The following is a 22,688-nucleotide window of genomic DNA, read 5'->3' as shown; positions in this document are numbered from 1 at the left end:
AGATATAGACAACTTAAATGCTGTAGCAGCTGCCTTTAGGGCCTGGCCTTTCTGATTAAGTGCTATAGCTGATCAATCCTGGGGTGTGAACTGTTGATTAGGGCAACTGACAGCCCCTAGAGAGCAGCTCAGAGTAACACACACACACACACACAAACATATTCACACACACACACCTCTATGCTGAAGTAATTTAAAGCAGATTACAAACATCAAAACAATATACGAATAGGAAAAAACATCTGCCCAAAAGTAATTCTTTTGGTATTGCTATAATTGCCATTCATGACATTAAGTAGAAAACTGATTTAAATAATATAGAAATAATGAAATGTGTTGATTTTATTCTTACAAAACTCTACCTTTTCATTTTTTAATTTGGGAAACATTAAAAAGCATGAATTTAGTTAAAATCAACCACAATCCTACACAGAACTTAATGTTAAGTTAAAGGAACTTAATCCTTTTTCTACATACTCACACACATAGACACACACTTTATTTTATAAAATTGGGTGATCCTGAATATTATACCATGAGCATTTTCATTTGTCATTAAGTATATTTTCAAAAACTTGAATTCAGATGGCTACATATTCTTGTGTCGTATAGCTACACCATAATTTGGTAAACTAAGCCCCTATAATTTGTGATTATTTTAGGTTGTTTCTGATCTTTTACTAACATAAACAATTTTGTACCTACCACTCAGCAGGACACAGTTTGCACACTTACATTGGGAAATTTCAGCAGAGTTTAATAAAGGTACTATTTACAAAGTCAAGGGGAGGATTTAGGAAAAGCAACCAATGGATGGTGCACTACCTGGTGCCTTGAAATGCTGGGGGGCTGTTACCTGATGGAGAATGAGCATATGCCAGAAACTAGAGAGAACATATGAAGAGAGCTGCCAGACAGGAGCTGCAGCCCACAGTAGGGCTACAGCCCATATACAGTAACCTGACAGGGAGAGAGCTGCTTAAAAAACCATCACCTCAGTCCAAGTCCCCTGCCTGTGCCTCCCATTGGCACAGCCCAACCAGAAGCCAGAGGGCAAAGAAGCCCACTGATGAAGACAGCCTCCTGGCACGGAGCACGGTATAGGATGGAGAGTGAGTCAGGAGGGGCAAGAATGCCACAACCATGAGAAATAGTTTTCATTTTCATGCAAAAGTCCACCAAAACATATATGTTAAAGAAAGAAAGATAAGATAAATAACTTCAGCATTAAGAAACACTATCAGTGATATAGGAAGTGGGGAGAAGTACTTTCTCTTCGGGACAGGCTTAAAGGACCCAGCTGCCTGATGTTCTGATGAAACAAGCTACCACTGAATTCTGATGTAGGACTGAGCAGGCTGAATCCCCAAGGGTCTGGCAGGGAGGAGGTACTGATGTTTGGCAGGGATTCTCATTTGTCTGGGTGGATCGATGAGGTGCAAGTCTGCTTCAAGAATCTTTTCATAATAATAGTTTCCATATTTCTAATGCTTACTACCTGCCAGGTCCTGTGTTAAGAGCCTTAAACACATCATCTCATTTAACACTCTCAATAAGACCTGAACTGCTTTATGAAGGAATAAACAGTGGGAATGTGGTGAACAAAGATTGCACCACCCCAGGGAACGTCTGTCAAGAATTAGAGGAAGAAGGAAATCATCTAAGAGTACTGCCTGGGTTATACAATCTTTTAAAATAACAATAATAATAAACATTAGTCACTTTTAGAGGTTGCTAGGATATCAACTCAACTATTCTGGAAGTTGATAAAAGGCAAGAATTGAGCATTTATCTTGATTTTCCTCTATGACTATATTTCAGCATAACCAAATAGTTGATGAGTAAGTTGTTCTTTATAGGATAACTTCAGATAATACATGCAGAAGGCATGATAGAATTTAAAAGACCACTTTGCAACCCCTAATGAAAGAACACATCTAGACAACAATCATTGGTGGATGTTAAATCATTGAGTTGACGGGAAATTTTTAACGGATGGATCAGACTGACAACTCTTAAACCTACTGATCAGCTTAGCATCACACAAAAATGGAAAAAAAAAATGGAACACGGCATGCATCAATGTGAGGTATAGGTAGTATACAGCAAAATGTACAAGTTATTCTTGCCAAAATAATTGAACCTGAATCAAATCAAGTCTCCAGACATAGCTACAGGTCTAGAGAAAGTATGGGAGGTAGAGGGATAGAAAAACAAGTTAAACTCTACAAGAAGCAACTAGCCAAGTCCAGAATGGAGGAAATTCTGCAGGAGAAATGACCATATGACTTCCACAAATGAATGGTCTGACAAAGAGGGTGGAGGGGAATTGTTGTAGATTAAAAGACAGTTAAGAAAGCAACTGCTACTAATTTTTTTCAATTTACAGCCTTTTGCAACCGTTACCTTCCCTATGAAAATTCTCTTTTCCAAGGTGACCTAGCCCACCTTGAAGCAGGACTCAACACTTCATCCCAGCCTGCCTTCAGCAACAAATACCTTCCACAACCCACAGTGAGCAATATAAACTTTACCAAAGATTTTACTGATGTGCTGAAGAGAGGCTTTCACTCCCCACTGGTTGCCATCCTGCACATGCTTCCTCCCAAAAATCCTTCCCGTTGACTGCCCTCTGTTTGGTCTCTAGCTTTCTTCTAGAATCCCAGAATGCCAAAGGTTATTATTCCCAGGAAGACTTGCTTTCAGCAAACAAAAGAATGTTCGACCACAGCCATTCAATGGAAAAGTTATAAATTACAAGTAATTTTTCCTGTCTCACAGCTAATGCCACCAATTCCTTAGACTGCTACACAAACAATGTATTTTCCATTCTTCTCACTTTCCTAGACAAACATTTGAATTTCTTCCAGTTTAGGTATATCTGTCTTCATGTGTGGAACCCAGAACCAAATGCAAAATCCTGGGGTGAGCTGAAAAAATAGAAAGGGGCCCTAATCTCTGTCTTTCTAATAAGTTTACTGCTGAAGGCTAGGACCCCAAAATTTTGTATAGGGATCGCTTCTCATCAGTTATTTATGTTGAGATTCCTGGCAAATTCTTTTCACACATGCTTCTGTTAAACTACATCTTTCCCCCATCCTACACTTGTGGCGCTATTTTCAGACTCAAGTTCTCCCTATTAAATGTAATTTTAACAGACTAGTCTATCAAATTACCTTTTCTCCATTAATCAACATTCCTGATGAGTTCTACTGATCACCACATTATTTTCTAAATGTTCCCAAGTAAAACAGTTGAGTGTCCTTCAATTTTTCCAAGGATCATACCATGCTCCTATTCTATAATTTCTGTAACCTACCATTTTTCTGTCCTGAAATCAGAGACTGTGCAAGGGATACAGGTGATATATACTTAAGAGTGTCACATATAAGGAGGGACCACATACATGGTAGATACTGTAAATTTGAGCCTTAAATATTGTAAAAATTGTTCTGGCAGAAGGCCATAAAGTGTCCCATTCTTTAAAAATTATATTGTTATAATTTTCCAACAGGTGGAAGCAAAGTATGTTGAGGAAGAGGTGCCTTTTGCTAAATCACACAAAGGCTCCATATGGGCCAGTGGTGGCTTGCTGAAAATTGTGTTAACTCATGCTATAGACTAAACATTTGTGTTCCCCCAAAATTCTATGTTGAAACCTAATCCCCAGTATGAGGGTATTTGGAGACAAGGCTTCTGGGAGGTGATTAGGTAATGAGGGTAGCGCCTCATGAAAGGGATTAATACCCTTATAAAAGAGACTTCAGAGAGTTCTTTGTCCCCTTCTGCCAAGTGAGGACACAGTGAAAATAGCCATCTATGAACTAGGAAGAGGGTCCTCACCAGACGCTCAATCTGCTGCCACCTTCATCTTGGATTCCCAGCCTCTAGAACGGTGAGAAATAATTTTCTGTTGTTTGTAAGCCACTCAGTCTATGGTATTTTGTTATAGCATCCCACATGGACTAGGACAACTCAACTCCAATCTGCTGGACAACACCAATTTTCTATAATTACTCATAGATTATTGACAACAGCTTCATACAGTTCTAGCTCTTTTAATCTCTGGAATATAGTTCATCTGGGCCTGGTTCTCCCTGTTTCCTTAACCGGTATTTGGTTGCAATTCCCTTCTACATGCTCTTTGTTCTACTCTTTCCAGTTGGAATACCATATCCTTAAAAGAGAGAGGATGGAGGAACAGATCGGAATCACTCTGCCTTCTTTGTTAACAACCTCAGGGCCAAGCTGTGACCCTATCACTCTCCTCCTTTTATGCACCCTGGGGTCTCCCCCTCCCAAGCTTCCTGTCCCCACTCTCCTCCCAAGTGTGGTCCAGTATTATTTGCCCATTGTCCGGGGCTTCCTCTCTGATCCCATTTCACTGATAACTGCCATTGATTTAGCTTCTGTTCTCACACCTGCCTCTCTGCTACTTGTTCTCATCAACTTAAAGTGATTATCAAGTTCTTCCTCCTTTCTTGAACCAGTGATCTCTCTTACTGGGTCCACTTTCCTTTCCCTACATCACCAAAGTATAAATCCTTTCTGAGTCAGTTTCCTGTTCCCGCCATTCAGTCCATCAGGACTGTGCCCCAGCTGGCCTGTGACCTGCTCCTGGAAGCCTCCTTCCTCCTGAGGCTATAAAAGCTTCCCCTGAGGCAAAGCCGCCACTACACCTTGTACAAAGCATGAGCTGAGAAACCCACGATTCCTCTCTTTTCACTCTAAAATTCTCATTGATTTTTCTCCACAGAGACAATAAAGCCTTTCTACTATAAGGTCATCAATGCCTTTCCTTTTATTTTTTAAAGTCACCTTCAATTTGTCGCTTCCTTGGAGAAATGTTTTCCTTCAAGCATTCTCTTTCTAGTTTTGCTTTTCACATTTCCCATGTGTCCCCCTCTGTCAGGAAAGCCATTGTTTATTAACTTAATTTGCAGCTGCTGGTCAATGTCACAGCACCTCCTCAAGTCATCAGAGCTGTCAAATTATTGAGGATGGAAGACCCCAATTGTAAGATTTTTGTCCTAGTAAACTGTCACCCATTCATTCATTTACTCGTGCATACATCTGCTCCACAGATATGGATTGAGGATCTACTGTATGGCAAGCACTGAGATGAATAAATTCACAATCATCATCATTAGAAACCTGAAGTCATATTTCAAATATAACTGGAGCCCGTGTGACTCCATTTGTCTGTGGAATTATAATAAAATAAACCACATATGAACAAGAGTAATTTAAAACAATTCAAATCATTACCGGGGCAGATAGAAGACCACATTCTTAGTCCCCAGCCAAACATCTTCATATACCCTTTGTATCTCTCCTCACTCTCACCCTGTCAGAACTCTCCGGGGCACTTAGGTCACCACGACAAACTCACCTGTCACGGAATGGCCTACCTACCTCAGCCACAAGTACATAAAAATCCAGGGTAAAACACCACACAAGTCCCCCACCCACCCAAATAAGGAACTTTATTACATACCTAGATTAATTGGAAAGCAAGAAAGAAAATCTACAGACATGATAAAGGGGAGATACGCACAGCTCAACTCAGGGGCAAAAACTAAAGCCAAGTGGTTCACAGAAGGATAAGAGCTAGACCTGGACTCAAGTGGTTGAGAGACTCAGGGACAAACAGCAAAGCCTCATGTTCTTGCAAAAAGAGAAGATAGACTGGAGGTCCACACGCCATGCAGGAGCTGTGAAGGGCTGCCTGGGGCATCAGATGGAGGCTGGAAACGCCACATACTGACCTGGCAAGAGGGAAGGAGACATCTGCACCATGATGCTGGTCTGTTTCAAATCCCGTTCATCTTCTTCCTGCCCCTACACCTGGACCCAGACCTAGTCACACATACACATACCTAAAGTGTCAAAATGAACCCTCAGGGCTCCGGCCACATCCAGCTTCCTTTTCTGGGAGACCCCATACTCCACCCACCAGGACCAGGTTGGTGTTTAAAAAAAATATAAGAACAGCTGTAGTTTCTGTCTTCTGATGGGACCTTGACCACTATGCATTAGCAATTCCATTCAAATGACTGTTCACTTAACAATTTTCAACTTTACAATGGTGTGAAACAACCTTTTCTCCTTTCAGTAGAGAATGGACGTTGGGTTTTGATCTTCTCTTGGGCTAGTGATATATGCTGCAATCCTCCCTCGTGATGCTGGGCAGCGGCAGCGAGCCTCAGCTCCCAGTCAGCCACGTGATCACAAGAGCAAATATCTGATACACTTTACAACCATTCTATAGCCATACAACCGTTCTGTTTTTCACTTTTGGTGTAGTATTCAAGAAATTACATGAGATATTCAAAACTTTATTATAAAAGAGGCTTTGTGTTAGGTGATTCTGCCCAATTGTGGGCTAATGCAAGTGTTCTGAGCATGTTTAAGGCAGGCTAGGCTCAGCTATGATGGTCCAATGTTGTATTAGTTTCAGGTGTACAGCAAAGTGATTCATTTATACATATACATGTATCCATTCTTTTTTTTTTTTTTTTTTTTTTTTGCAGTACGCGGGCCTCTCACTGTTATGGCCTCTCCCGTTGCGGAGCACAGGCTCCAGACGCGCAGGCTCAGCGGCCATGGCTCACGGGCCCAGCCGCTCCGCGGCCTGTGGGATCTTCCCGGACCGGGGCACGAACCCATGTCCCCTGCATCGGCAGGCGGACTCTCAACCACTGCGCCACCAGGGAAGCCCAATATATCCATTCTTTTTCAGATTCTTTTCCCATGTAGGTTATTACAGAATATTGAGTAGAGTTCCCCGTGCTGTACAGTAGGTCAGGAATGATGTTTTGTTTGTTTCTTTGCTTGTGTATTTTATTACAGTGATTAGGTTTCATTAGTTAACTTTGCTAAAGGAATGATTTTTAGCACAGGAGAAAATCTCATTCAGAGTAGCTCTCCAGCTCCCCCCAAAACTCACGAGTTCCTGTTGGATGGCTTCTTGAATTGTGATTTTGGCTTTGCCAGTCTAACCTACTGCTTCTGCTCGATTCACTTAGAGATAGGCCTATCTGTTCTGGAAGCTTCTTAGTTAACAGGAGAAACACCATGGAAGTTTCTGCTCTGAGAACACAACTGATGAGACATATTTGGCCTTGCGAGTTTCTGGATAAACATTTACAAGCAGCCACAAGGCAACAGGCACCATTAAGTCTGCAATATCAGAAGGGCTCAAAGAATAGCTTGTGCTTTGTGCCAGGAAAAGCAAACACCTTGTATATGATCACTTTTGTCATGAGAAGAGCAGCCACGTGATAGAGACAGGTCCACAATGGAGCCAGGGCTCTCTGTCATTTCAGTTCATCTTATCCCTGCGGTCACAGGACTCCACAGACAAGGCTCCAGACCCCAACAAGAAGACGTCACTAGCCTGTCCCCTGTGTGCTGGCACTGGCCTTGGGGTGGGCTTGGGGCTGAGCCAGCCCAGCACGTATTTGCTTTGTAGTGTAAACCTGAACTGAAAATGAGACCACAGGCAAAGCATGGCACATATTGGGGAAGAATCCTCCTCTTGAGTCGTGCCCAGAATTGATGACACCAGGCAGTGCAGTGACAACGCAAGGTATATATGGAGAGTTGGCAGCTCTGGCAGCCTTAGGAGACTGACTGCTTGCTGTGGATGTCACTGTGGACACTCACAGACACGGCAGAGGTGACAAACCACTTTATGAAGTCGCAAGGGACCAGGAGATGCCTCTGAAGGCAGGAGAGAAGTTCGTGGGCAGAACATTAGAAGTGACAAAAGGACTCAGTGAAAGAACTCACACAAGACACACCCTGGGGCACCCAGAGGAGTTTTCATTAACTTCCAGCTAAAGACCAAGGTGTCAGATTCACAGGACACAAGATGGGACTGTGTGAGTTTTTCCTATGGGGACGGTGTAGATGAAGTGGAAAACTCTAAACCTAAAGAGAAGACTATGGGAGGGAAAAAGAGAGGGAGCGTGGGAAATGAGGTCTGACCATCGTAGGGAAGCTGTGCCAAGTTCATTGTAATAAGCAAGGAAGATGCAAAGTAGAATCATCATTCTCTATTCCTGTTTCACCTCTGTCGCCCTCCCCATCAACCGGCTTGGGGCATTGACTTGAACCTTTGCAGGAAAACACCTGATCAGATCTCCATCAGAGGAAAATGCTTAATCAATTTGGGGAATGCAGGCAAGGCAAGGGCTTCTGATAGGCACCAAGTGGATCACGAAGCAGAGAGGAGAATTGACCAGCAGACGACTTCAGCCTAAGAGAACCATGAGGCTGATTCCCCAGGTTCACTACCCACTTGCCCCATCACCAACTGCCCCCAGCAACCTAGAGAACTGCCAGAGACCCCCTTGCAAGGCATATGGGTCACTCCCCCTTCAAGCCCTGGGTGTGTTCTCTTTGGTAGTCAAATTCTTGCTGAAAAATTGGATAAACCAAGGTTTTGCTAAAATAATGTTCAAAATCAATCAGTGTTTATTCCAGTATATGCTGCGGGAAAAGCCAAGATCTCATCACAGTCCAAACCACCCCTGCCTGCCAGGAGAGCGTGCAGAGGCGCAGGAAAGCCAGCCCTGCTTTGAAACCTTAGTAATTACAATGGGAACCTGTCGGATGCCAGGAGGCTGGGAAGACAGCTTAATTAGGTGCAACCAATGACGGTTCTGATTGGGAAACTGAGGATGAAGTAACTGGGTGCCATTCAGGCAACAGTCTGTTCCTTTTGTTCAGACACTGGGAGGGTCTCTGCTTTTGCCTACAACAAACAGGAGAACTGTAATTACATAATGTCAAATTGCAGCTGGGCGTGCTATTTTGGATTTTATATTGTCCTGGAGAAGATTTACAACCAAAAAGATGGGATGCCTCCCCACTTGAATAGTGGCTGTATTTAAGGTACCTGAAGCCTTGTAACACTCTGCAGTCCTAATTCCACTTCTCATGGTGAAGAGAGGGTTAGCGAGCCAAAATCTAGTGGTTTACACCACATGCAGCTGTGGAAGCCTGGTGTATTTGTTTCCTAGGGCTGCCATAACAAAGTTCCACAAACTGACTGGCTCAAACAACGGAAACTTATTGCCTCACATTTCTGGAGGCTAGAAGTCCAAGATCAAGGTGGCAGCAGGGCTGGTTCACTCTGAGGGCTGTGAGGGAGGACATCTTCTGCTCCTCTCACCCTCCTGGTGGTTTGCTGGAAATACCTGACATTCCTTGGTTTATAGGTGCATCATCCCGATCTCTGCCTTCTTTTTCACATGGCGTTCCCCCTGTGTGTGTGTGCATATTCCCCCCCTTTTTTTTTTTTTTTTTGCGGTAAGCGGGCCTCTCACTGTTGTGGCCTCTCCCGTTGCGGCACGTGGGATCTTCCTGGACCGGGGCACGAACCCGCGTCCCCTGCATCGGCAGGCGTACTCTCAACCACTGCGCCATCAGGGAAGCCCCCACCCCTTTTTTATAAAAACACAGTCATACTGGCTTAAGGCCCACCCTAATGACATCATCCCAACTTGACCATCTGCAAAAACGCTATTTCCAAATAAGGTCACACTCACAGGTACTGGGTATTAGGACTTAAACATCTTTGGCTGGGGTCGGGGAGGGGTACGGGGTGGGGGGAGGAATTCAACCCATAACATCTTGGTTCCAATGAAATCTTATGTGGATGTCCCCCCACCCCCGGCCATGTGTCTGGGTTGGGGGGACAAAAGTAGACCAAAGCAGAACTTCTCTGATTGGCATGAGGGTGCTGAGTCCCTTCAGTCCTCTCAGTGTAGCCCCCTTCCTGTGGGCTCTAAGAGGGCTCTGCAGAGTATAGCTTAACGTTCCCTGGTTTTAGGGCAACTCAGTTGAGAGAAAGGGGACCTGGATTTATTTTTCCTTTTTTTTAAATGAGCACGTGTCAAAGATTTATTTAACTCTTTGATAAGAGAACCAGTAAGGTGTTACAACCAGGTCAAAGGAGCATTCAAGAACATACATTAATTAACAAGGCAATCCGGAATGCGGAAAGGAATTTATAAATAAATGCAAAACTAGTCAATATCCACCCTGAGATAACCAACTGCATCTCCACTGGACAAAATTCATTTGCATTTCTATGGGCAAGAGTCATTTGCATTACTATCAGTTTTCCACCACTGACAGAGTTACAAAACAGCTCAAAGGCAACGAAAGGTGCAGCTAATCAGGAAGGGATGCGTTAGACAAGACACCTAGTGGTCTTTTAGGCCCATTTCAAAGACTTTCACAATTTTTCCTGGTAGAATATATGCCTCCCAGGTGTTAGGACCACCTGCTCATATATTACCAATCACCCAAGGCATTTACATCCCAGGGGAGGGGGGAGGGGGATGAGGGTCTGCTGGTTGGGGAGGAGGTGCCCTCCTTCAGGCCTCGGAACTATTAGGGTGGCCCCTCCTCTCCACCTCACCCACTGCTGCTCCCAAGGCACCGACACGGGGAGGGGGAAGGGTAAGCTGGGACGAAGTGAGAGAGTGGCACTGACATATATACACTACCAAACGTAAAATAGATAGCTAGTGGGAAGCAGCCACATAGCACAGGGAGATCAGCTCGGTGCTTTGTGTCCACCTAGAGGGGTGGGGTAGGGAGGGTGGGAGGGAGGGAGACGCAAGAGGGAAGAGATATGGGAACATATGTATATGTATAACTGATTCACTTTGTTATAAAGCAGAAACTAACTCACCATTGTAAAGAAATTATACTCCAATAAAGATGTTAAAAAAATAAAAAAACAGCAGGGAAATGGGAATTCAGTGTTTACAGGACTTCCTTAGCTCTTCCTGGGAGCCCAGGCTTTCTGGAATCCAGCACCAAGCTTTCTCCTCCTATCCTTTGCCTCTGTTGCCAAGTTCTTCCCCTCCTCTGGCCCTGGCCCCACCAAGTTTTCTCTCCCCATCCAGCACACGCTTCAGGGGTCAACCCGCCCTGGCCAGGCATCCCACTAGGGCCACTTCCCTGCACTGGAAGTCTCCCAGTCTCAAGATCAACCTTGTCTGTCCTCTGTCGCGCCTTTCAGCTACTTTGAGCTTTCAAGCTGAAAGTCTGAAACCAGAGACCTAAATTTTTCTAATTCACTTAGTAGCTATGTGACCTCGGTGACACCTTTTTCCTAAACTTCAATTTCTGTCATCTTAAACCTCAGCATTATTGTCCATGTAAACGAGTATAGCAAGTGCTGTGGTCTTCCATCCAGATCCCCTGTGGGACCCAGGACTGGGACACTCATTCCCCCAGCTCATGACACAGCCCTTCCCTGGAAACTGCCCTCTGTCAAAGGGAGCTGCCTCACCTGAGGTCATGACCCCTCCCTGGGAGCAGCCAGCATGCCACGACTGGTCCAGGCAGGGAGTACAAACTCTCAGCCCTCTTGCCTCAATTTGGAACATCTCTGAAGGGCCACCTCAGTTTCACTGCTCCCCGTGGGATCAACTGGTGTCTCTGCTGCAACTAAATTACAGTTCAAGTCCTTCTGCCCAGTCCTGCCTCTTTCACTCCCTTACCCGTGTGCTCGCGTTATCCAATAAATTTCTTGCACCAAAGCCTTAAAGTCTCGGAGTCTGTTTCCTTGGCAACACAATACGAGGTAATGCTGAGGATCTAGCAGGGGCTCAAATATGCCACCAGTAAGTTATATGACCTCAAAAAAATAAAAGTTATACAACCTCCATCAAGTCATTTCTCTCTGGCCTCAGTCAGAAAACTAAGAAAACCCTCAAATGGGGGTATCAGCCCAAATAACTGCTCTGTTTGAGCACCAACACTCTAACAGTTAGTTCCTGAATTCACAAACAGTAGCAGGATGGGTGTGTGCTTGGGAGACAGACATGAACCCCACCACTGCATGGGCTTCATCAACAGGCAATTCCCTGGGGATGCAGTTATGAGGAAGAAGGTCAGCCGGCCTTGGTACTGTTGGCTGAGAAGTGGAGCGGTGGAGGGTGGCTTGTTTTCTGCCTGCTCCAGTGGAAATTCCACATGATGGGGGAGGGGAGGTATCGCCCTGAGCAAGGGAAGCCAGCCTGAGATTGTTTTCCCTCCACATCTTGCCAGCCTCCCGAAACTGATATCCCTGGGAAAGCTGACATCTTACAGAGTTACATTCCCCCGTAGGTCGGCATCATCGTGGCCAGGCCCTCTGCAGCCCAGATAAGGGCTGGGATCTTGTCAGTCAGCCACATGGCAGCAGCCACACTGGGGGTGAAGTTTCAGTCACTTCGGGGGTCACTGCTTCTTGCTCAGCAATGCTTAGAAGCAGAAGTACATGGTGGAGCCCTCAATCCCTTGACTAGGTAACAGGATGGTCCTAAAACTCACGTTTCTCATTCTTGCTTGAGATCAAGAGGGATCTTGGGAATCACACAGCCCAAAACACTGGTGGAACTGTACCCGACCCTCTCGCACACACATACATACTTCCAACTACTACCTGACTGAGATTCTTGCCACTTCACTCCCAAAGAAATAAACATACATAATTCAAGCTTATACAGATCTGCTTGCTAGTTGTGAGACTGTGGACAAACACAATGTTCCAAGGCTCAGTTTTTTCACGTCCAAAATGGGGATGAGTATTCGTGTGAGGAACACAAGCTGCTGTATGTAAACCCCAAAAATCTCACTGGCTTAACACAATAAAAGTTTATTTTTCTCTTGAAGTCCAAACCAGGTGTTACCGAGCAGTGGTTGACCTCCAAGATGTGATTCAAAAGCCAGTGTCTTTCAGTTTATATCCCAACATCACCGTGCTTGTCTTCACAAGATAGAGGAGAAAAGAACACGGAGGGTCAGAGATGTGTGAGTGGTATGCAGGCCAGGCCGGGAAGTAACACACGAGACCTTCACTAGCAAGTCTTTGCCCAAAACTCAGTCCTACCACCAGGCTTAACTGCCAAGGAGTTTGGGAAATCGAGTTTAGCTGTGTGCCCAACGGCAGGAAGCCAGCCAATCCCTGGCCACAGGATGATAACCTCAGAGCAATGTTGTAGAAGTAAATAAAATGATTCACACTCAGGTGCACAGTAAGTGTTCAATAGACATCAATTGTGGCAGATATTAACACCACAAGGGTGACAAAATAGGTCCCTGAGAAGTGGCTGGAGATGCTGCTTCAGACATGGGTCCTGCCCAGAAGGTTGACTTTGTTGAGCTTGGGCCCAAATGACAATCACGATAAGCTCACGGGGATGAACTCAAGCTCATGCTTCTGCTGACTCCCCTCGTGGGGCGGTGGGCTTCAGTTCTGAGTTAGGAGGAGGCAGGGGATCATGGATGCTTCGATTATACCTGCATGCTGGGACCAGTTTCTCCCTAAAATACCAGAAGTCTAACTAACATGACTTGGGACCACAAGAATTCATTAGCCTTCTCAGGACTCCCAGCCAGGCAATATGAAGGATGTATGTTCTCCCACTACTTTGATGCTGGCCCCACTCCTTGAGAAACAATAACCTTGGTCTTATTACTCTAGAGATATATTTGCCTCTTTTCTTCCTTATTTCAAAAGATCTCCATATATTACCTCCAAATGCCTCTAACTAAGACATTTGGGACAAAGGATCCACGCTCAAATGTCTTTTCTCTGACTTCCAAGTTTCTCTCTTAATAGCAAGACAGAGGAAAGGGACTGTATTAATGGAAACATATTGAAAATAAACAAAACCAGCAATTATTTGATACCCTCCAATCCATCACAAACACACACACCCACACGGGCAACATCAACAACTCTTGGCTTCATTTGTCATTTTGACTTGGGGGCATGGGGAAAACAGAGGGAAACGGGAAAGGAGAAAGCTGGGGGAAAAGGAAGATGAAGTATAACATAATTGGGACAGAAAGGTAAGTACAAGTTCTTTGGGGCTATAAGCTATATATGTTGTGAATTGCTGTCCCACCGCCTAAATAACTTTAGTTCTAGTAATCTAGGTTTATTTTAAGATAAACACCTTACAGCAAATAGTTTTTTTAGAGTTGAAAATGCAGAAAAACGAATAAAATGATTTTGTAACAAAATGCATTGGTCTTTTGCAAAATATTGGTTCACTGGCTTATGCAGATCTTCCAAAGTTTGGCTTGTTTTATTACACAATATCATACAATCCTGTTTGTTCCATAATTTGAAAAGATACATGCACCCCAATGTTCACTGCAGCACTATTTACAATAGCCAAGACATGGAAGCAACCTAAGTGTCTATTGACAGATGAAAGGATAAAGAAGATGTGGTACATATACAAAGGAATATTACTCAACCATAAAAAATGAAATAATGCCATTTGCAGCAACATGAATGGACCTAGAGATTATCATACTAAGTGAAGTAAGTCAGAAAGAGAAAGACAAATATCGTATATCATTTATATGTAGAATCTAAAAAAAAAGATATAAATGAACTTATTTGCAAATGAGAAACAGATTTACAGACAGAGAAAACAAACTTACGGTTACCAAAGGGGAATGGTGGGGTGGGAGGAGGGATAAATTAGGAGGTTGGTATTGACATATACACACTACTATACATAAAACAGATAATCAACAAGGACTTACTGTATAGCACAGGTGACTCTACTCAATATTCTGCAATAACCTATATGGGAAAACAACCTGAAAAAGAATAGATATATGTATATGCATAACTGAATCACTTTGCTGTACAACTGAAACTAACACAACATTGAAAATCAACTATACCCCAATATAAAATTTAAAAAAATTTTACATCCTGTTTGCTGACTACCAATCTCATCAGAAAACTTTTTAAGTGTCGAGAAGCTGTCAAGCTCATGGTGGCAGAAACAAGTTTTCCAAAATTCTAATTTTTGCTTGAAAACTTGTACTTTTATCATGGGAAACAAATAACTGTCACTTGTTTTCCTTGAAGTAACTGGCTCGTTTTGTTCATTTTCAGGAAAATATCTGCCAAATACCCTAGTCTGAATAGGCACAGTTTGTCTGTCAGTCATTCTTGCAAACAAAAATGGTGTTCCGTGAAAAATAACCGATTAATTGCACTCTCAACTCAAACACACAAGTGCTTTTACTCAAGACAACCATCATATCGTGAATGCAGCAAAGATACTTCATATATACTTCAGCACTTAGAATATTTTTTAAATGAACCCAGAGGCCAAGATCTAATAAAATTAATAATTTTTTTACCACTTCCTCGGGTCAATCTTAAGTGAAACTGGCAGGTTTATTTTTTCACTTCAAATGAGTGGCAGCCCGGGATATAATGATGACTCTCTGATTCCTGCTAAGGACCCCATAGGTCTACACACCATTAGTTTCACACCATCAGTGCAAATGTCAACACCATGAAATAAGCAAATGACATCTTCATGTTATTATGAAAATAGTTTGACTCCGAAGAACTCCTGAAAGGGTCATGGGGATTTTTATGGATCCTCGGACCACACTTTTGAACAGCTGTTATAGATCAAGCTGAAGCCCTCCTCATCATCCACTAATCCCCATTCCTTCAACACCCACCACCTTCCTGGCACCAAAGTAACCACAACTATAAGATTGGTATAATATCCTTAATATGTAATTTTACATATGACTATATCCACTGAAAATCTATAGATTGTTTATTATTTTTACATGTAGATAAATATCACACTGTGCATGTAATTTTGCAATGTTTTATTTTCACAAAATCATGTATTTTTGAGCTTCATCCAGATTCAAACAGGTCTCACCCACTCTTCTAACTGTCAAGTATGCCATTAAATGTATTACCCATTTTATTTATCCATTGCTTTATGCAAATTTTTTTTCTGGGAGTGGGGCAGAGTCAAGATGGTGGTGTGGGAAGACACAGAGTTCATGTCTCCCCACAACTAGGGCACCTGCCGGATGCTGGTGGGGGACCTCTATGCCCAAGGAGATGGGAGGAACGCCCAAGCAAACTTGTAGGACTTGTGGGGAAAGAGTGGGGAGGAGAAGTGGAGGCAGGACAGTATCGGCTCCCCTGAGGGGTGGCTGAAAGGGCGGAGGGGTTCCCACGCCTGCAGGGACCCTTGGGGGCTCAGATCAGGGGGGAGCACACCCAGCATTTCCCCCGCCCAATCGGCCGGGGAAGTCTACCCAGCTCTTGGCTGGCTCCTACGCCCTCAGAGGCCCCCTCCGGGTCACGTTGGTCCTGGGGGCATAGGTGGGAGGCTGGGAGAGAACAGGAGAGGCAGGTGGGAGGCGCCTTCCAAGACGGAAGGAGCAGGACAAGGAGCAGAGGGGGTTTGCCCTGCCCACTCAGCCTGGGAAGCCTACTGGGCTCCTAGGCCGGGTCCCCCACCCTCCAAGCCCCCACCCCCACCCTGGGGACCACACTGGTCCTGCAGGCATAGGAGGGAGGCCAGGGGAGAGCAGGAGAGGCAGGCAGGAGGGGACCTCCAGGACTGGAGGAGTAGGAGAGGGGCGGAGAGCATTGGCTCTGATCACTCCAGCACAGGAAGCCTTCTGGGCTCCCAGGTGGGTTCCCCCGCCCTTTGAGACCAGAGGTGGGAGGCATACCTGGGCTCCTTCTGTTCCATTTAGCCTAAGCCCCACACCCCACACCCCACAGGGCCTTTTCCAGCCCTTTTCCCCGCCCACCACCCAAACCCCACCCCTGCTTAGGCCCCACCCTCCACAGCCAAGGCCTTTTCCACCTTTTTCTTTTTTCTTTTTCTTTTCTCCTCTTTTTTACTGTTGTGGTTCGGTTTTACCTTCCAGTTGTTGTTGCATCTATATTTTTATTTTTATATTCTTTCTAACATGTTAGTTTCCTAGTCTTATTTTATTTTTTTACTTTGTTATTGTCCTCCTTCTTTTTTTTTTTTTTGACCCCCCTGCTTGGCCTGCTGAATCTTGGTCCATGAGCCAGGGGTCAGGCCGAAGCTCCTGTGGTTGGAGCTCCGAGTCTGAACCACTGGATTGACAGAAAACCTCAGAGCCCAGGGAATATTCATCAGAGTGAGATCTCCTGGAGGTCCTCATCTACAAACTCCAGTGTTGGAAGCCTCAGGCCAAACAACCAGTAAGAAAGGAACACAATCCCACTCATTAAAAAAAAAAAAAAAAAGAGACAGCAAAAACATATGTCACAGGTGAAGAAGCAAGGTAAAAACCTAAAACACCAAATAAATGAAGAGGAAATAGGCAATCTACCTGAAAAAGAATACATAGTAATGACAGTAGAGATGATCCAGAATCTCGGAAATAGAACGGAAGCACAGATTGAGAAGATACAAGAAATGTTTAACAAAGATCTACAAGAAATAAAGAACAAACAAACAGAGACGAACAACACAATAACTGAAATGAAAAATACACTAGAAGGAATCAATAACAGAATAACTGAGGCAGAAGAACGGATAAGTGAGCTGGAAAAAAAATGGTGGAATAACTGCCAAGGAGCAGAATAAAGGAAAAAGAATGAAAAGAATTGAAGACAATCCCAGAGACCTCTGGGACAACACTAAACACACCAACATTTGACTTATAGGGGTCCCAGAAGAAGAAGAGAAAAAGAAATGGTCTGAGAAAATATTTGAAGAGATTATAGTGGAAAACTTCCTTAACATGGGAAAGGAAAGAGTCCCCCAAGTCCAGGAAGCACAGAGAGTCCCATACAAGATAAACCCTAGGAGAAACACACCAAGACACATATTAATCAAACTAACAAAAGTTAAATTCAAAGAAAAAATATTAAAAGCAGCAAGGGAAAAACAAAAAATAACATACAAAGGAATCCCCATAAGGTTATCAGCTGATTTTTCAGCAGAAACTCTGCAGGCCAGAAGGGAGTGGCAGGATATACTTAAAGTGATAAAGAGAAAAATGTACAACCAAGATTAGTCTGTGCAGCAAGGATTTCATTCAAATTTGATGGAGAAATCAAAAGCTTTTCAGCTTTCAGCAAAAGCTAAGAGAATTCAGCACCACCAAACCAGCTTTACAACAAATGCTAAAGAAACTTCTCTAGGCAGGAAACACAAGAGAAGAAAAAGACCCACAAAAACAAACCCAAAACAATTAAGAAAATGGTAGTAGGAACATATATACCGATAATAACCTTGACTGTAAATGGATTAAATGCCCCAACGAAAAGACACAGACTGGCTGAATGGATACAAAAACAAGACCCATATATATGTTGTTTACAAGAGACCCACTTCAGACCTAGGGACACATACAGACTGAAAGTGAAGGGATATATAAAGATATTCCATGCAAATGGAAATCAAAAGAAAGCTGGAGGGCTTCCCTGGTGGTGCAGTGGTTAAGAATCCGCCTGCCACTGCAGGGGACACAGGTTCATGCCCTGGTCCGGGAAGATCCCACATGCCATGGAGCAACTAAGCCTGTGCGCCACAACTACTGAGCCCACGTGCTACAATTACTGAAGCCCGTGTGCCTAGAGCCCGTGCTCCACAACAAGAGATGCCACTGCAATGAGAAGCCCACGCACCGCAACGAAGAGTAGCCCCTACTCATGACAACTAGAGAAAGCCCACACGCAGCAGCAAAGACCCAAGGTAGCCAAAAATAATAAAATAAATAAAATAAACGAATTTTTTTTAAAAAAAGAAAAGCTGGAGTAGAAATACTCCTACCAGACAAAATACACTTTAAAATAAAGACTGTTATAAGCGATAAGGAAGAACACTACATACGATCAAGGGATCAACCCAAGGAGAAGATATAACAATTATAAATGTTTATGCACCCAGCATAGGAGCACCTCAATACATAAGGCAAATGTAAACAACCATGAAAGGGGAAATCAACAGTAACACAATAATGGTAGGGGACTTAACACCCCACTTACATCAATGGATGGATCATCCAAACAGAAAATAAATAAGGAAACACAAGCTTTAAATGACACAACAGACCAGATAGATTTAATTGATATTTATAGAACATTCCAGTCGAAAGTGGCAGAATACACTTTCTTCTCAAGTGCACATGGAACATTCTCCAGGATAGATCACATCTTGGGTCACAAATCAAGCCTCGGAAAATTTAAGAAAATTGAAATTGTATCAAGCATCTTTTCTGACCACAACGCTATGAGACTGGAAATCAATTACAGGAAAAAAACTGTAAAAAACACAAATACATGGAGCCTAAACAGTGCACTACTAAATAACCAAGAGATCACTGAAGAAATCAAAAATACATAGAAACAAATGACAATAAAAACACGATGACCCAAAACCCACAGGACACAGGGGAAGCAGTTCTAAGAGGGAATTTTATAGCAATTCAATCTCACCTCAAGAAACAAGAAAGATCTCAAGTAAACAATCTAACCCTACACCTAAAGCAACTAGAGAAAGAAGAACAAACAAAACCCAAAGTTAGTAGAAGGAAAGAAATCATAAAGATCACATTGGAAATAAATGAAAAAGAAATGAAGCAAACAATAGCAAAAAACAATAAAACTAACTTTGAGAAGATAAACAAAATTGATAAACACTTAGCCAGATTCATCAAGAAGAAAAGGGAGAGGACGCAAATCAATAAAATTACAAATGAAAAACGAGAAATCACAACTGATACTGCAGAAACACAAAGGATTATAAGAGACTACTACAAACAACTATATGCCAATAAAATGGACAACCACGAAGAAATGGATAAATTCTTGGAATGGTACAATTTCCCAAGACTGAACCAGGAAGAGTTAGAAAATATAAACAGACATATCACAAGTAATGAAACTGAAACTGTAATTTAAATCTTCCAACAAACAAAAGTCCAGGACCAGATGGATGCACAGGCGAATTCTATCAAACATTTAGAGAAGAGCTAACACTTATCCTTCTCAAACTCTTCCAAAAAATTGCAGAGTGAGGAACACTCCCAAATTCATTCTATGAAGCCACCATCACCCTGATACCAAAACCAGACAAAGATATCACAGAAAAAGAAAATTATAGACCAATATCACTGATGAACATAGATGCAAAAATCCTGAACAAAATACTAGCAAACAGAATCCAACAACACATTAAAAGGATCATACACCATGATCAAGTGGGATTTATCTCAGGGATGCAAGGATTCTTCAATATATGCAAATCAATCAATGTGATACACCATATTAACAAATTAAGAATAAAAACCATATAATCATCTCAATGGGTGCAGAAAAAGCTTTTGACAAAATTCAACACCCACTTATGATAAAAAGTCTCCAGAAAATGGGCATAGAGGGAAACTACCTCAACATAATAAAGGCCATATACGACAAACCCACAGCAAGCATTATACTCAATGGTGAAAAACTGAAAGCATTTCCACTAAGATCAGGAAGAAGAAAAGGTTGCCCACTCTCACCACTATTATTCAACATAGTTTTGGAAGTCCTAGCCACGGCAATCAGAGAAGAAAAAGAAATAAAAGGAATACAAATTGGAAAAGAAGAAGTAAATCTGTCACTGTTTGCAGATGACATGATGCTATACATAGAAAATCCTAAAGATGCCACCAGAAAACTACTAGAATTAATCAATGAATTTGGTAAGGTTGCAGGATACAAAATTAATGCACAGAAATTTCTGGCATTCCTATACACTAACAATGAAAAATCGGAAAGAAAAATTAAGGAATCAATCCCATTTACCACTGCAACAAAAAGAATAAAATACCTAGGAATAAACCTGCCTAAGGAGGTGAAAGACTTGTACTCAGAAAACTATAGAACACTGATGAAAGAAATCAAAGATGACATAAACAGATGGAGAGATGTACCATGTTCTTGGATTGGAAGAATCAACATTGTGAAAATGCCTATACTACCCAAAGCAACCTACAGATTCAATGCAATCCCTGTCAAACTACCAATGGCATTCTTCACAGAATTAGAACAAGAAGTTTTACAGTTCGTATGGAAACACAAAAGACCCCAAATAGCCCAAGCAATATTGGGAAAGAAAAATGGAGCTGGAGGAATCAGGTTCCCCAACTTCAAACTACACCACAAAGCTACAGTAATCAAGACAATGTGGTACTGGCACAACAGAAATATAGATCAATGGTACAGGATAGAAAGCCCAAAGATAAACCCATGCACACATGGTCACCTAATTTGGCAAAGGAGGCAAGAACATACAATGCAGAAAAGACAGCCTCTTCAGTAAGTGGTGCTGAGAAAACTGGACAGCTACACATAAAAGAATGAAATTAGAACCCTCCCTAACACCATACACAAAAATAAACTTCAAATGGATTAAAGACCTAAATGTAAGACCAGACACTATAAAACTCTTGGAGGAAAACATAGGAAAAACACTCTTTGACATAAACCACAGCAAGATCTTTTTTGACCTACCTCCTACTAGAGTAATGAAAATAAAAACAAAAATAAACAAATGGGAGCTAATTAAACTTAAAAGCTTTTGCACAGCAAAGGAAACCATAAACAAGACAAAAAACCCTCAGAACAGGAGAAAATCTTTGCAGATGAAACAACGGACAAAGGATTAATCTCCAAAATATACAGTTCATGGATCTCAATATCCAAAAAACAAACTATCCAATTAAAAAATGGGTGGAAGACCTAAATAGATATTTCACTAAAGAAGACATACAGATGGCCAAGAGGCACATGAAAAGCTGCTCAACATCCCTAATTATTAGAGAAATGCAAATCAAAACTACAGTGAGGTATCACTTCACAGAATGGCCATTATCAAAAAATCTAGAAACAGTAAATGCTGGAAAGGGTATGGTGAAAAGGAAACCCTCCTGCACTGCTGATGTGAATGTAAATTGATACAGCCACTATGAACAGTATGGAGGTTCCTTAAAAAACTAAAAATAGACTAACATATGACCCAGCAATCCCACTACTGGTCATATACCCTGAGAAAACCATAATTCAAAAAGAGTCATGTACCACAATGTTCATTGCAGCACTATTTACAATAGCCAGGACATGGAAGCAACCTAAACGTCCATTGACAGATGAATGGATAAAGATGTGGCACATATATACAATGGAATATATGTGTATATACATATATACTCAGCTATAAAAAGAAATAAAATTGAGTTACTTGTAGTGAGGTGGATAGACGTAGACACTGTCATACAGAGTGAAATAAGTCAGAAAGAGAAGAACAAATGCCGTACGCTAATGCATATATATTTATATGGAATCTAAAAAAAAAAAATGGTATTGATGAACCTAATGGCAAAGGCAGGAATAAAGACGTAGACATAGAGAATAGATTTGAAGACACAGGTGGGGGAAGGGGAAGCTGGGGCAAAGTGAGAGAGTGGCATGGACATATATACACTACCAAATGTAAAATGGATGGCTAGTGGGAAGCAGCCGTGTAGCACAGGGAGATCAGTTCGGGGCTTCGCAACAACCTAGAGGGGTGGGATAGGAAAGGTGGGAGGGAGATGCAAGAGGGAGGGGATATGGGGATATATGTATGCATACGGCTGATTCACATTGTTGTACAACAGAAAATAACACAGTATTGTGAAGCAATTATACTCCAATAAAGATCTATTTTTAAAAAAAGATTTTTTCTTCTCTTGAAAATATTAGTCTTACTTTTCTTTACATTTTTTAAGCATGCCTTTGGGACCATATTATGAAGTGTTCCATACATAGAAAAGGCTGTAAAGAACATGCATGTGCTGTAGAGAATAAC

The 22,688-nt window shown here is 42.4% G+C and overlaps 1 protein-coding gene across 3 annotated transcripts in view; it reads right to left on the bottom strand.

The window, feature by feature from the left end:
* Positions 1-22,688, bottom strand: part of PALM2AKAP2 (PALM2 and AKAP2 fusion) — a 624,976-nt gene that overhangs the window by 527,479 nt on the left and 74,809 nt on the right. For 2 of the 3 annotated variants that reach the window (XM_081237132.1, XM_081237131.1), the window contains exon 4: positions 14,575-14,631. The exons of the other annotated variant lie outside the window; for it this stretch is intronic. The gene's annotated coding sequence lies outside the window, so the exon portion shown is untranslated. The remainder of the gene's footprint in view (positions 1-14,574; positions 14,632-22,688) is intronic. 3 annotated transcript variants of the gene reach the window in all.

The sequence above is a fragment of the Mesoplodon bidens genome, assembly GCF_964165515.1.
Source record: "Mesoplodon bidens genome assembly, chromosome: 6".
NCBI classification, from domain to species: domain Eukaryota; kingdom Metazoa; phylum Chordata; class Mammalia; order Artiodactyla; family Ziphiidae; genus Mesoplodon; species Mesoplodon bidens.
Note: the sequence above shows the minus strand (reverse complement) of the source record. Positions and strands in the feature narration are given on the sequence as shown.